Source organism: Fukomys damarensis, unplaced genomic scaffold, assembly GCF_012274545.1.
Source record: "Fukomys damarensis isolate Sample0158 unplaced genomic scaffold, DMR_v1.0_HiC HiC_scaffold_6, whole genome shotgun sequence".
Taxonomy (NCBI): domain Eukaryota; kingdom Metazoa; phylum Chordata; class Mammalia; order Rodentia; family Bathyergidae; genus Fukomys; species Fukomys damarensis.
The window spans coordinates 2,118,332-2,135,044 of record NW_022900918.1 but is presented as its reverse complement, the minus strand read 5'-3'; positions in this window follow the sequence as shown (position 1 = coordinate 2,135,044).

Below are 16,713 nucleotides of genomic sequence, written 5' to 3'. Positions count from 1 at the left end.
TCAATTTTTAAGAAAGGCAATCCTACAGCTGTCAGTGAACTTCCACAGGAACCAATGAGGACACATTGAGAAAAACTAAAAGGAAAAAAGGTGGAAATGGTATGTTGTTAGCAAAGAAGCCATGGACTATAATGCTTGCATTTGTTCATTTGAATTAAATAATTCCACCTATTTGAACGACAATGCAATTTTAGATTATTTTAAAATGGAATCTGTTGTGAGATAATGAAAAGATGGAAATAAAGTGTTTGTAGATGGGGAGGAGAGGAGGGGGTGAAGGGAGGGCAGGGACAAGGGGAAAAAATGAGAACCAAGACCTGTCATGTAGAGGTACAAATTCCCAACAATGAATGTAATTGTACTGTATCCCTAAAATGTACCAATAAACTCAATTAAAGCTGGAAAAAAAAAAGAAATACTTAATGTAGCCAACAGGCTTAGCAGCCTCTTATAGTCTAATGTTTTCTTTCCTTGAGGCATGCCCTATGGATTTAAAATTTGACTAGCCAAACCCTCACAACCGTTTAGGCCAATTTCTTGCAGCAAATCTTTTAATGTATCTTTCAAAGACGTTCTGTTTCCCTGGATAAAATGTGATGTATTCTCTCCCTCATTTTTTTTCCAAGCATATCTCTCTATAGACTTCCTGATATGTTGATTGCAACAATATTAGTGAACACAGAGTAAGAGAGCACACTTTAATTATTCTATTTTCTTCAAATCTGTCCAATGCAATCAACCTATTGTCTGCATTAGCAAGTTCTTTCAATAAATTCTATTGAGCTAATTCCTTTTTGGTCTGCCAGGAATAAAGTTTTAGACAGCTAAGTTCACCTAAGTAAAAAATGTTTTTTCATTTCATGTAACTGTCAGACTTTTTGGGTTTCCTAAGCAAGTAGAGAAAAATTAATTAATAATAAATAAATAAATTAATTAAATTAATAAATAAAAAGATATATGATGAGCAAGCAATATTATCTCCTGTCTCAGCCCTTTCGTGTTTCTCATGTTTCTTTTTTTTATTTTATGATTTCTATTAGTTTGCTGAATTAGAGCAAGATGCTCTTTCTCAGTGACTGACATTGCTTCTCTGAACCTTTCAAGGTAATTGATGTCCTCAAGCATATTGACTTTTGTTTGAAGTTGTGTCTAATACACTGAAGGAACAAATGTGAAATTGTATACGAACAGTTGACGGAAGAGTTCTAGTAGTCAAACTTCTTTTTTTTCCTATCCTTTTTTCTTTCTTATCCTTTCTCTCAAGGCCAGAAACTTTTTTTTTTCTTTTCCCTTATATTATATGCGCTGTCATATCGCTCACCCATGTTTATCCCAAATATTTGCTCTTATATCCCTGATCTCTTCCTTTTCACGTATTAAGATCTTATGACATGTTCCTGATTCCTGTGCTCATCTCCTCCTCTACCTTGTGTTTCTTTTGTCTTACAGTATGCAATTTCATTTTATCTCAATATGAATAGTTAAGAGAATGGGCTATAGCCTGACTCCACATACTCAATTTTCTGCTCTGTGTAATGGAAGGAAAGATATTTAACCAGAGTTATCCTCATCCATGAAATAGGAATTAAAATTTCATTACAAAGGGGGATTATAAGAAATAAATGAATTAAAAGTTTTAAATGCACACCAAAGGACCTGGTACATCAGAATTGAAGTGCATATTAGATTTCAAGTACAGACCTTATAGGTATACTCTCCTTTATTCATTTATTTCCCCTTTCAGTCTCTTTTATCTCTTTCTTTCTGTATTCTCCCTCTTTGTTTTATTTTTCTTCCTATTATCTAAATATTCCCCTTTCGACTCTTTCCTTATTGTCCCTCAAATGATTCTACTTACACATATAACTTACAATCCCAGAGAAAGCTGCACTGTGAATAATTAGATCCATCTTAATTAGATCAATCTTTAAACCCAAGATAATTGGGTCTGAATAGAATTTGAATTCTCTGTACTTGTAGAGTAAAGGTGTATATTTAATCCTCTGATCTTTGATTTTTGCAGGAAGAGTTTGAGCTCTTTGACTCCAAGTATTCCTCTTTTATTTCATGATTTCCTATAGTTTTTATCAACTTTGTGATTAAATTAACCATCTTTGGTTACCTTTATTATCTTGTATCACCTTATTTTGAGGATACGTATGGAGAAATAATTCACTGGGTGAGTCTCATTGTTCGAACATTCAGGAGAGTGGCTTTTATAGCTTATTGCTTTGCCAGATGCAAATATTGTGCCATATTTGTTCTTGTAATTGGTTTTCCTTCATAATACCTCATGCAGCATTTCCAAAAAAATTTCAACTACCTTCACATCAAGAACTTGCAGATCCACCATTTATTTTTGCATTAATAAATAATAGTTTATAAGTCCTTTATATCACCCAGAGTCATCAGGAAATTTAACATAGTATTCCAGTTCAGCCCCTTATTTTATTTTTCAGCACTACAAACAATGTTTTTGCTTGCCCATGATCATTTTGGTTCTTTGGGTTTTACCTTTCTGTGTCTATTCCTCACTTCAGTCCATTAGAAATTTCTCTATATCTGACATAAACCCTTCCTGAAATTCTGTTTGTCTCATTGCCTTCATAAAGTTGATTCCTTTTGCAGAATGTTAAATACTTATTTTGTTTTAATTAATATGTATTTTTGTATATATTAATGAGTTTGCATAACATTTTAACACATATGTACTGTGATTTATTTTAACTTCCATCAGTTTTTTCTTGTTCTTCGTGATTTTACCTATGGTGTATTGAGTAATACCTGACCAGAGATTTAAAATTATGACTTTTTTCCATCATTTTAGCCCTTAGCAATTTATAATTTTACTTCCATCAATTATTTGATACAGTCTCTTATTGGTGACATCAGCAGAGGTGATGGTTAGTTAACGGGTGTGATGAAGACAATGTGAGATTAAATCAAGCGCTAGGAGAATGTGCACATTGGAATCAAGAAAGCATTTTGGGAGGCTGATACAGGATGATATCACATACACACATGCACACACGCGCCCACACACACACACACAAACGTGTGTACCATATGTATGAGGCTGCTGCCAGTGTAATATGGAATATAAGTTTACAGTAAATGTGATTTTATTAATTAGAAGTATATGCTAAAATAATAATGGAAAAAGTAACAAACAATATGCATTTTAACAATTTACAACAAATATTATTTGTTGTAAACAATTATATATGCTCTCTCTATATTTTAATATATATGTTATATATATATTTATAGGATTGACAGGAACTTTAATTTGTTTATACCATCATCGCTATAAAGACCTGCGTAATGCTTTATGTTATAACATTATGATGGGTATTTTTTTACAAGGCAATAGGGATTTTCACTTCCAATATAATTGGATGAGATTTCCATTGCATATGAGAGATTTATTGAAATATTATCAATCAAATGACCATATTTCTTTTTTCAATTCTGGTGTTTCCCTATGTGATACTTTTAATTCTGCCATTTTACTCTGCAGAGATTCTCTTTATTTAACATATTCTCATAAATTATCTACAAATCTTACAATGCTGTAACTAAGACTTCTCCCTTTTATTTCATTTTAAAGTATATTATTAGATCCAGGTATCGAAAATGTCAAATTCTAAGGGAAGCAATAGTTTAAAATCTGATTGTAATAAACAGGACTAATAATGAGCTACAAATATATTGATTATATGTAATTAAGATTAATACAATGTAAATAAGATTATGTAATTAAGATTCCGTGGGGGTAAACAGATCATAGGGAAAGAAATTTAAAACTAAATTCTAAGTTTATTTTCTACTGTAGATTTATCTCTAAAACCACTCCAAGGCCACCGTCCTTCCAAAAATGAGACAGAGGTTGGTGTAAAAAGTTATATTAATGAGTAGTTTTATGGTTAGAAATATGGATCTTACTCCAGAAATTAAAGATTTGTAATGTTCTTATTGATACAGAATCTTATTGGAAAAGATTTCATGTATATTGCTTGAGTCTTGCCCCATATTTTGTTACTGAGAAATGGTTATTTCCAATCATGCTTTTTCCATGACTAGTAGAATACATATAATATTATAATTGTTACAAGCTTTAGAGCTGTTTTAGATGGGCAGAATGCAGAACTGACAATTCAGAGATTATGAAAAGGATTACATTTCAATATCCTACCAATCTAAGTCATTCATATTATTAAAAATATATTAAATGATTGTTTTTTTCAAAATTTCAGGTAAACATGCTTATCATGTCCAAGAGAGAAAAAAATCATTAGTAAATTAACTTCTACAATTATAGTATTTTAATGATTATCAAAAATATTATAATAAAAACATAAGATTCTATTTTTAAATCAAAATCTATTGAGGAATTCTATGGTTCTGAGGATTGGGACACTTGTTACTGTAGCTGAGGTCAAGGGATTTGAGTCTTCCTCATATCTACTAGCAGCTGCTTTAGGCTCTTTTTTTCTGCCCTATAAATGACCAACAGTGAATTATCTTGGGGTATCTTCAAATACTGAGTTTTCATGGAAATAAAAAAAATTCTTAAGACCTAGAGAAGGTCCTATGAAAATATTGAAAATGCCTGATCTAAGCTAAATCCCATATTTTATAAAGAGTCGAAGCATATGCATAATTCAGTAACTTACTTAAGATTGAAAAAAATGAGGACTCTTTTCACCATATAATTTGGCTCATTCTTTGAAAGTCACTGCAGGAGAATTATGAATTATAAGATATTTCATATGTACAGATAAAAAAATCAGGTCTGCATGGTATTCTTAGGTTGGATACATTTTTATGACTTTAGGGGGCTAATAAATACCACTGAGCTTTGATGCTGAGAAAAACATGCTTTCTATTATTGTGGTTTTTCTATAAAAGCTTATGAAAAAATTATTTTCTCAGCAGTACATTCTACTTTAGTTCTTTCAGACAGATTTGAAGTCTAATGAAAAAAAATGCAGCTTATAATACTCCTGATTCTTAATTACAAAAGATACCAATTTGTTTTTAGTGGAAATTTAATATTATAATAAAAGACCAAACAGAAATGTTTTATAACTAGAAAGATTAAACTGAAAAACATTGTATTTACTAAAGATAAGTCTTTCTATGTATTAAATAATTTGTAAAAATTTTTGCTATATGTCTATGATTTTAGTTATGGCAACTATGAACATTTAAAATGCTTTACTTTTTGTATATATTGAAATATACAATATTCCTGATAAAAATTAAGACTAACCATAGCAAAGGCTTAGCACTAGCAATCATTTTTTCCTTAAGATAATATACTTATAGAATTTTCAAATAAAATTTCTTATGTTTACTCTACAGTTCTTGGCTTCTCACCCTTTGCATATTACATTTCGATATTCAGCCTTGATATATTTATAGGTTGCCATTAACCATTTCATGATTGTTACTTCAACTCATAAATTTCTTGAATATATTTGAGAGGTTAATAGGAAATAACATATATTAGAAAAGAAATCTAGCTTAGGAAATGAAAAGAAAAAAATGTGAGAAAATTTCATAATACAATTTTTCCAAGTTTTACAATTTTAGCAAAAATGCCAGTAACATTTATACTTCATTTACAAAATTTTATTATGTGACATTTTCATATCCTATCAATGAGCATGTTATACATCTATCTATAGAATATTCCATAAATATGTTTAATGACTCCAAAGAAGAAGTTGGTTGGCGTAAAAACTGAAAGAAAGCCTCTGGCAAAATGTTGATGTTTTGATCACAGCTCAAGCGAGAAATAAGAATTGCTAGTCTTTCATGACAGTCCCACAAGAAAACTTTACATGGCATGTGAAATATAAATGTAAAAATAACATGAAAATAAAGTTAAAGGATCTTTTAATAAGTGCCATATTTTCAAAGTTTGTCATACATCTCCTGTCATATCTAACTGGGTAAGATTTGATGAATAAAAAGATAAAATACAAAAATGTAACAAAACTTTAAAATAAAACATTAATTAAGTCAATGAATGTATATTAAAACAAGAACATACAAATTAGCTACATTTTCAGACCCAGAATATTTAACATTTCCAATTAAATTTATTGTCCCTCCAGAACACTGTTATCTTATGTTTAAATTTATCTGTGCTTAAGTCCTCACTCTTCATAATTCTCAATTTAAGCCAGAGGAGTAGCATTACAATAAATTCATGTTCAATGACATGCTGGTTAGTACTTCTTTCACATAATAAGATTTAGTATTTTATTACCATGAATAAACAATATAGACAGAATTTCATTTCACTTTGACAACCAAGTATAATAGCCATTGTTGCACTGTAATGGAAAAATTATTCTTTAATTCAGCTATTTGAAAAAATTCCACTTTCCTCATATTAGGTCTTATACAAATTTCTGAAATGAAATTGTGAAATTTGCCTAAAATATTTTATTGCATCAAGCAATTTCTTTTATTCACTTCTTTTAACTGTATGATAATGGCAATAACTGATGATATGAATGCATGTGTTTATGTGTGCATTTGTGTGTAAATACAACACAGCTAAGAACACATGACCTTGTGATGAGATACTGTGTTTATGTATGTGTCAAATGCATAATATATACCATCTACTATTACAAAGTAAGTTAAACTCTTCTAGAATTTGAACACCTTTGTAAGTATAGAAAATTTCCCGCTTGGTAAGTTCCTGAAGGGCTTGGTTTCATTTATTCAATTACATGTGTAGAGGTTTGTCACATTCTCTTGCTGCCCTAAATGTCAATCTGAAGTGAAAGAACTAAAATGATTTGTAAGAAATTGTCGTGTCATAGATCACCTGCTTTTACTATAGTTAAGAGGTTTCATTTTTATTATTGACAAAGAGAAACATAAAACTAAAAAGTTGTTTTATTTGTTGTCTTTTATAGGCCATCCTTACAAATTCCAGATCCTCCTCTCTGGTTGCTTTCAGCTGTCAGACACCCCACTGGGCTTACTCCGTATGCCTCATTGAAAGGCTCTCAATGTGTTTCTAAATGATGTGAGATCCATGAACTGAAGAAACATAAATTACTCATTTTTATGGGAAGAAATGCATACATCACAAGGTTCAGAGGTAAATGCATTTTCCAATAAATAAAAAATGGGAGATGACAGGAAAATGCATTATTTCAATTCAATAAAATTTAATTTATCACCGGAAATGAGAAAACCACTACTAAAAGTCTTCATCCTTTGAAGTAGAGTTTTCTTCTTCAAAAATAGTATTAAACAAAAAATTATTTTTATTCCTAACAATAATGACTTACTAATATTTTAAAATAAATCTTAGACTTAAAGAATAATCGGAGCAAGGCTTATGAAAGTACTGGAAAGACATAACGCCATCATTTCATAGTGAATAATAAAACAAAAATAAAATGAATATTTGATAATTTTATAACCACAGCAAATGTTAAAATAATCAAATCACAAATAATATGGTAATGTTTAAATATATACCATGACTAGTATACACTAACTCACAACTGATCACACTCTTACTGACTCATATCAGGAAATATGCATCGAGAAAATTAAAATCAGTCTCAAATCTGAGTTATGAATTTTTAACACTGAATACTTTATCCAGACCAACTTCATCAACTGAACTTTATAAGATTGCTTTGTAATAAGTGTGGAAACCTATTATTATTTTCATACCCATTAAACTGAGTATTATTAAAATCTTCAAGTCTTAACTGGAAAAATACAATCTTTGGTACTTCAGATGAATTTCCCCTTACATTTAATATGGGCAAAGGATTTTATCTTTATTTTGTTGATATTGCTGTTTAGATCAACAATAGATACAGATAAACATGTAATGTAATTTTTCTAATTATATTTCTGTGAAGCACTGAGGAATAGGTAAGGATAGCAGCTTGATATCAGTTCATGCTATATTTCAAATTGATCTGGTTGACTATGTCTGAGGACTAGGTCAAATTACATGAATTTTGTTTGCCTGTAAAGTATTGAGTTACTATGTTACACAAAATTCAATGCTTTTTACTTTTTTGGTTTTCAACCCAAATAACACAAATAGCAACACTTCATCCTTATTCTTCTGAGTGGAAGAGCTTTGACAAAGGATTTAGAGGAGTCAGGGAAAATATATTTAGGAATCGTAATAAATAATATATTGAAAGTTGCTAACATATTCATTGTGTTTGGCATTCTCCAATTGCTTGCATATGCATATTCATTAATTTAAATAAGCCACCAATCTTAGTGATATTTATTACTCTCCATTGGCTTATAAACAAGGATACAATTTGTGACTTGACAACATTGTTCATTTCCACTCACCTTTTATCACTCCTTTGCTCCACACACTCAATTTTGATTTCAACTATTCATGTCATCATGAGAGGTGGAGAAGAAGCAGACAACTATAGATCTGTCCTCTATTGATGGAACACTATCGATACTTTAGAAGAGAATAGGCTGTTTCTTAGGATTTGTTACTTTATAGGAAAGATTCCTGGGACCAGGAATTTAGCTCAGTGGTTCCATCACCTGCCTCATAAGAGAAAGATCCTGAGTTCAATTCCCAGTACCAAAAAACAAAAAAAAAAAAAAAAAAAAAAAAAAGAAAAGAAACACACACACACACACACACACACACACACACAAGAAAGATTCCTTTTATTTTCTGTCTTTCCTCTCAAGAAATGATACCTCCTCATTTAGAACTAAGTGTTGTATGGAGGGAGACAGAGAGGACTGAATAATTCCTCCCAAATAATTCTCCATCTCTTGGAAATACAAACAAAAGAGCAGAAATATTTCCTCCAAAGATTGCTTCCTCAATAAATTAAGTTTAATAACTTTGGTAAATCCGAAGATATTTCAGGGCACTTTAATTTGTAAATTTCTTCAAAATTTTAAATAGTACTTGGCCATGTACACAGCTTTAAAGCAATGATTTAAGCCTGAAAATATCAAACATTTGTTTCTTTGGAAACCTTCCATGTAATGATTCTGATAACTATGTGTTAGAGTTAACCATTTTATAAAAACTCTGTTTCTCTTTCAGGTTTTAAAAATGTTCTCAAGAGAGGAAATATGAAAGTAAAAAAAAGAGATTACAGTGTATTATTTTCTGCTTTTGAGATATTTTTATGTGTCTGGAATAGGTAGCAATAACTATAAACTCAGTACTCAGACTTCATCTATACTATTCTATACAGAGTGAAGATTTTACCTAAATTTTATTCTAAGTACTCCATCATTCTAAAACAAACTCCTTAAATACTAAAAGTGTCATCATTATCCCAGTTGGAAAAAGGTTTTATTATAGATTCAAACATTGCTTTTTCTTTCTACTTTGCAATATTTTTATGAATAAAACACACAAATATTTACATTCAAAACAAAGTATTAAAACATAGCCTTACATTTCTTTAAATTTAATTTATTGGTACATTCTAGGTAGACAGTACAGCCACATTCATTACTGGGATCTTGTACCTTTACATGCCAGGTCTTGATTTTGATAATGTAATTGTTCTTAGTAAAGAGAGTAGTAGTCATAGAACTATCAAATCAGATATTCTGTTTTAATACAGTTTTAATACAAAAAACTGATTTATTTGAAGATAAATTACATATCTTAAATATCTGTTTGCTTTTTCCCATATGTTTTGATTGTACTTTTTAATAAGCAAATTAAAGTAAAGTAAGTTTCACATCAATAAAACAATTTTGTTATGTTTCATGTCATGTTTAAAAAAATGTAGAATATGACTACTAATTTCAATACTTTTAAGTAACTTCATTGGCTAGTACGTATTTTTAATATGTTTACTGCATGCTAGTTTTTGTTTGTTTGTTTGTTTTGTTTTGTTTTTTAGGTACCGGGGATTGAACTTGGGTCCTTGAGCTTGCAAAGTGGGCACTGAACCGCTGAGCTAAATACCCAGTACTACATGCTCGTTTGAAATTGCTATATTCTATTAAAAATACAGTTTCAAAACAATGGCATTATATGTTGATTCTCAATCATAAAAATTAAAAATGATGTGATTTTTAGAAATATGGTGGCTCACGCCTATAATCCCAGCACTCAGGAGAATGAGGCAGGAGGATTGCCACGAGTTTAAGGCCAGCCTGGGCTACATAGTGGTTTCAACACCAGCCTGAACTACCTGCATGCTTTCTGGGAGGCAGAAATATTAAAACATACTTATTTTATCCACATTGCATTAATGTAAAGAAGAAATCCAGGAAGAAATCAACTGCTATAGCTTCCTGTTATTTGCTCTGACTGGTTAATCTTTATGCTATGTATAACATTTTACCTGCAATTTACAGAAATATTTACCTCAATGTTAGTTACAGCATCTCTGTGACTTAACTCCAGGAGTTAAGTCCTTAGCATATAGGTAAGTAAAAATGAACTTAGAAATATATTAACTTGTTGCTAAAGCTATTTAAAGAGAAAAATATTTTTTGTGTCATTAATTCATATACTTTGTGTCACAGTTGGGTTTTAAAAAGACTTTCAAAGGTACTGTGGAAGATTACATTAAAAGATAAGGGTGCTACTTTCGAGAAGTGGAGAAAAAAATTAATAATATTGTGATTTCCAAAATTTTATTTGATTTATTGATCAAAATATTTCCATCATATCATTGGAATATTGTCTTTGACATCTATTGTCTCTGACATTTGTCATCAGACAATGTTTGCTTCATTCTGAAACTAGTTGGAAATGTAAAGCTGTAGAACCTAGTTGAAAATGACTGACTCAGAGGCTGTATTGTAGCAAGACAAACCATTTTTTATATTTACATATGAAGTTCTGTGTCAAGAAATTTGGGCAAAACTTTCTGTTTTCCTCTGTGAGAAATTCTGAATATGAAATTCAATAAGGCACATTGCAGACAAATTAAAAGAGGGAGACACACACATACACACACACACACACATATATACATATGCACACTAAGAAATGTAAGAGATGAATTACTGTAAAATTTACTCAAAATATTTATTCTGTTTTAATACATATAGACATATTTATTTTTATAGACATATTTATTTTTGATAGATAATTATGATATAATTAAAAATAGCACTATTTTTATTATCAATATTTTCATTTAAGTATAGTAAAATAGTACAGAATAATTTAAAGGTACTGAAAATATCATTCATCTTGAACTTGAAGTTCAGGGAAAGTTCTCTGGATCTCAGGAAGTTACTAATATATTGAGCATGTCAATTTTATAATAAACAGAAACAAATATTCTTTAGAGGCAATTGTGTAACAATGGCTTACACCTTTTAAAAGTATATGTTGGCTAAGTGGTTGGATATCATTAATGCACATTGTGTGCATTTAAAGAAATATCACACTAAATCCATTGTTATATACAATTACTGTTTTAATAAATATATACAAAATTTGTACAAATTTGGGAAACAAATGGTTAAGAGAAATAACACTTAAATGCAGATTCTAAGTAGTCAATTAAGTGCATAATTGTGGAATTTAGCAGAATGTCAGAGTTATAATTTTTTATTAACCCCTTTTAAGGCATTAAAGTTGTAAGACAGAGTGAAATAACATAGTGATATTTTACAAAGGGAAAGATAAGATTTTGATTTAATATATGACACCCTAACATTTAGGACAGAGCACAAAGAGGTGTGTTCCCTTAAATAAACTAGGAAAAGACAATCAGTAACATTTATAATAAAATAAGAACAGTATTATAAGAGCTGTGAACAATATTTTTTTAGCATTGAAAGAAAAGACAACCTTGTACATATGACTAAAATTCAAACAGAAAAATATTGCTATTAGCATCATTTCCCTTTTAGGCACTTAGATTCTCAGTAAAAACAGTTTTTATATTTTGGTATTGGATGTAGTATTGCAATAGATTTGAAGGTAAAGCAGGTGAGAAGAATACTAAAGTGTGCATGAAACATTAAGTTTTGTTGTTGAAAGGACAAGAGATGTTGCAGAAGACAAAGATTGCCTTTTGCTTGAAATAATTGCTGCTGTAGAGAAAAGGGTTATGATTTATTCAGAATATTGATCATCATTCAATTTTCTCCTTGGCTTGTAAAGAGTTACAAAGGAAAAATTTGTAATATAACTAGTATTGAATTTATCAATGAAGCACTTGACATGCATATGCAGTATACTGTCACACACAGAAATTGGTAAGGAAATATCATTATTGCTGCAACTGAGGAATGGATTTTAGAAGTTTAAGGATTGAAAATTATATATAAGTTAAAAAGATGCTGTGGGAATTTAGGTCTGAGAAAGTAATACCTCAGCCTAGGTTGTGGATGAAGAGATGGAAAGGAACGGAGAGTTTGGAAAACAATTTAGGAAGAGGAATGAAAGTAACACCTCAGTAAATTTTAAGAGTTGAAGAAAGTAAAGAGTAAAGTGGTGCCATGAGGTTTGGCTTGCCCAATTAGGCTAACAGTTCAAGCACTCATTGGTTTAGGGAACATTTTAGAAATAAAACTTAAATTTCTTCATTTGGGATATTCTGTTTTTATTCATAGATGGGAATCAAAGTAGTAGTATCCAGGAGGTAATTTGGTCTATAGGTAGGAATTTTCAATATTGATCAGATTTCGAGACAACACAGGTACAAATAATGTGAGTCAGGAGTAGTATATTTTCAGGAAAAGATAAAAAATTAGAAATGAGCCCAAGATAATATCCTGAGGATTTATCAATATTTATTTATTTTTGAAGCAATGGCATGCTTTTATTGTGAATGAATTCCTGTTAACACCATACTGTACAATATGTCAAGGTTGACATTTTGTCCAGAATACACAGTTGTCAACTACAGAATAGTGTCCTGTTTGGATATTTCTTGTCCACACAAGAAGAGGAACTCTCTCTCTCTCTCTCTCTCTCTCTCTCTTGAGTTTATTGGTACATTTTAGGTATACAGTACAGTTACATTCATAATTGGGATCTTGTACCTTTACATGACAGGTCTTTGTTCTCATTTTTTTCCCTTGTCCCTGTCCTCCCTTCACCCCCTCTTCCCTTCCCCATTTACAAATACTTTATTTCCATTTTTTCATTTTCTCATATTTTTTCTTTTTGATAAAACTAAATACAAATACAAAAAGTTTACACAAACAAATATGTGTGAAAATTAACATTTCATCATTAAATAAATATATAAATATATTAAAATCAATCAATCAATATATAAATATATAATTCTCTATGCTTTTGTGATTGAAAAACAATATTTACTTTCAGTGTCTTAATTATTAATTATTAAAATAAAAAATATAAAGTCCACCTGGAGTGATGTTGCACACTTGTAATGCCAGCATATTGGGAAGCTGAGAAAAAAGATCACAAGCTAAACTTGGCAGGAGCCTGTCTCAAAATAAAAAAAAATAAACAAAATTAGGTAAATAGGATGATATGTAGTTCAGTGATAGACTTCCCAGAATTTTATCCTCAGTGCTGCCAAATATTTAGTGTGTGTATTTGTGTGTGTGTGTATATATATATATTAGACATTATATATATTATATATATATATTATACATTATATACATTATACATTATATATTTTTGTATATGTATATTAATATAAAAATTTCACTCAATGGTCATTATTCATTTAGAAGTGGTCATTGTTTAGACTTTCCTTATAAATATGATGTGTATTTCTCAAATTTTTATAATTAAAAAATTATTTTAGATTTGTAGCTAACTAGTTAATAACATAACTTGAAATTTGTAATGCTCTTAACTTGTGTTAAATATGTTAATTTTAGAATTGGCTTAAAGGGTGTGTTTTTAAATGTGTATATTAAGCAGAGAAATTCTAAAGACTGGATGATGGTAATAGCTTTCTGACTATCTTTTGTAACAAAGGGAATCAGAGAGATCATAGATCACGTGATAAATATATATAACACAGAGACAGCCAAAAATCCATTGTCAACTAATAAACAGATATTTCACACATTTATGTATCTATAGACCTGCATTTCACATATTTCCTTTCTGGAGCCCATATGAAAAGTGGCCCAAAAATGGAGAAATAACATTTTATTTGGTATGTAGAACACAATTACTATTTGTTTTTTTAAAAATAATTTTACTAAGTTAACTAAATCATTATATCATAATGCTGGTAAGCAGTATTTCAAAAAGTGGGTATTTATTTCAATTACAAGAAATATCCCAATTCTGCAGGATGAGCCTAAAGAATGTGGTGCAATCCAGATATATACCAGTCATCATGTGATTATTTTTTAAATCCGTTTAACTTGTCCTTAAACAAGCTTCCTCTTTAGATGTTGATTGTAGGAAATGATCAGAGGTCATATATAGCCTGATCAGCCTTCAAAGGCATTTGAAGTTTTCCTAAGATATTACAATGCCAAAGAGGATGAGTGTATAAGGATAGAAAAGATAGTTTTTAAGCAGCATTTGGAGTAGTGATTAGAATTTAGCTACACTTAAAATAGTAACAGAGAAATAATCTATACAAATATGATAATGAAATAATATAGTTTGAGCCTTAGTCTATTTTGTGAGTATATTTTAATCATATATTTTATGACTTTAATTAAACATTTTAATACAATAGTAGCATGATTTGCATTATTTCTTTCACTAATCTTGCAGTTTCAAGAAAAAGTAATCAAACATCACAACACCTTACACTAATAAGGTGCTATTATTTTATTCTTTAAAATGAGGTCACTGAACTATAAAGCAGTTAATTAACTGGAGAAAATGAAGAATTAATGGGAACAGTGACTCCAGCTTGGGTGAAGGTTAGGAAGGCAAACTGACAGTATATCGGCTCCTGTAATTTGCACAGTACACTCATTTAGCTGAACTGCTGTTAGTCCTATAAGGGTTGTGATCAGTGCACCTTGGAGAAGTAACCCAGTTTTTCCTAGTTCTAAGGTCAAAAAAGGTGACCTATTATTAAAAATAGCTCTCCATGGCATTCAGCAAAATTGCCCACAATTACGTGCACATGCTTCTCAGTACCATTTAGAGAGAAACAAGAAAAATGAGTAGTCTGAAAAAGGCAAACTGAAGAATGCTTTACAGTTCATTCATTTTATTTAGACATATAAAGCATATAGAACCTGTAATATAATAAATGAATACATATTTATTGAATGTAGTTTTGGCAAATATTGTCAGAACTAACTCTTATCTCCTGTAGAGGTTGAGACATTTTGTCCTTTTGGTAGGGAGAGGCTGAAACAAGGACTCGCTATATATCATTCAGGCTGCACTTCAGCTTACTACACAGGTTAGCATTTTGTCATTTTTAAAAGATTAGTTCTTTCTCAGGGGTAAGGCGGTGCTCCTTTCTGAGTTTGGTCTCATTACCTTAATTATAATCATACAGGTTGTCGGTTGAAGTAAAGGTGCCTGATACTTTATCATAACATTTTATTATAGAGCTAGGAAACTACATCTAAAATGAGGACTTCACACGGTATAAAGAGCATTAATACATTTCCTTAAGACTTCACTGATAGGTCAGGGATGCAGCTCAGTGGTGCCGCACCTTCCTGGCAAGCACAAGATCCTGAGTTCACACCCTGGTACAAGAAAAAAAAAAAAAAAAAAAAAAAAAAGTCACTGAGAGAGAATATACACAAGAAGATTGTGACTTACATTTATGAAAGGTTTGGGTTTGATTTTATCCTGCTAATTTAATTTACATCTCCTATATAGTTTTCAAATTTGACTTACAAATTTGTCCCTTTTTGGAGTTTCTAACTTGGAATTTTATGTATTCCTAAAATCTTTTTCAAGGGAAATGTTCTTCCTTTCTATAGACTGTTCTCCATTCAGATTCTGGTTTTGATTCCAAAGCCACTACACAGTGGCTGTTACTTCCTCTTCACTCACAAATTAATATATCCTATAAAAATAATGTTTCCAGATTCCCTCCTTCTGCTCTATCTACTTTTTTAGTAATCCTAGCATGTGGTCTCAATAACAAGCACACACTTCTACCCCTCAGGTACTCTGATAGACTTAGACATATTTCTTTACAAGAGAAGTTGATCAGCTCTCTCAGAACTTGTACTAATGGATCATTTTATCATGCACAATCTCATTTATAATGCCAGTATGCTCAATGAATATTTTCTTTTACTGTTCATTGAATATTTATACAATTAAACTCATTTAACAACAGTTCTTTGCTGGGATTATGCATGCGAAAGATAAAATTCCTATTTTAGTCAGTGAGCCCGAGTACTCTATTTAGTTAAAAAAACACACACAAAAAGTGTATAAAATACCTTTTATATGTTGTCTATAAAATATAAAATAACTATAAAATAGATTTTAAAATTTACCATTGTAATATGTATTGAGTACTTACAAGCCATGTATTAGAGCTTCATTTATGCTATATAAACTTATTAGTGTCTATGAGCCAAAAGTCTTCACCTATTAGAGGGAAAGACATAAGCATAGGACATAAAAACTTCTGTGTAGAATTATGTTGTGCCCTATTATAGCCAATATCTATATGCTATTTAATTTTTAACTAAACTGTTTGTTTAGATATAATTATAAATTTACATTGAGTTGAAAGTCACAATGCAAAGAGATCCCATATAATCTTGACACTTTGCCTCAATGGTAATGTTTGAAAA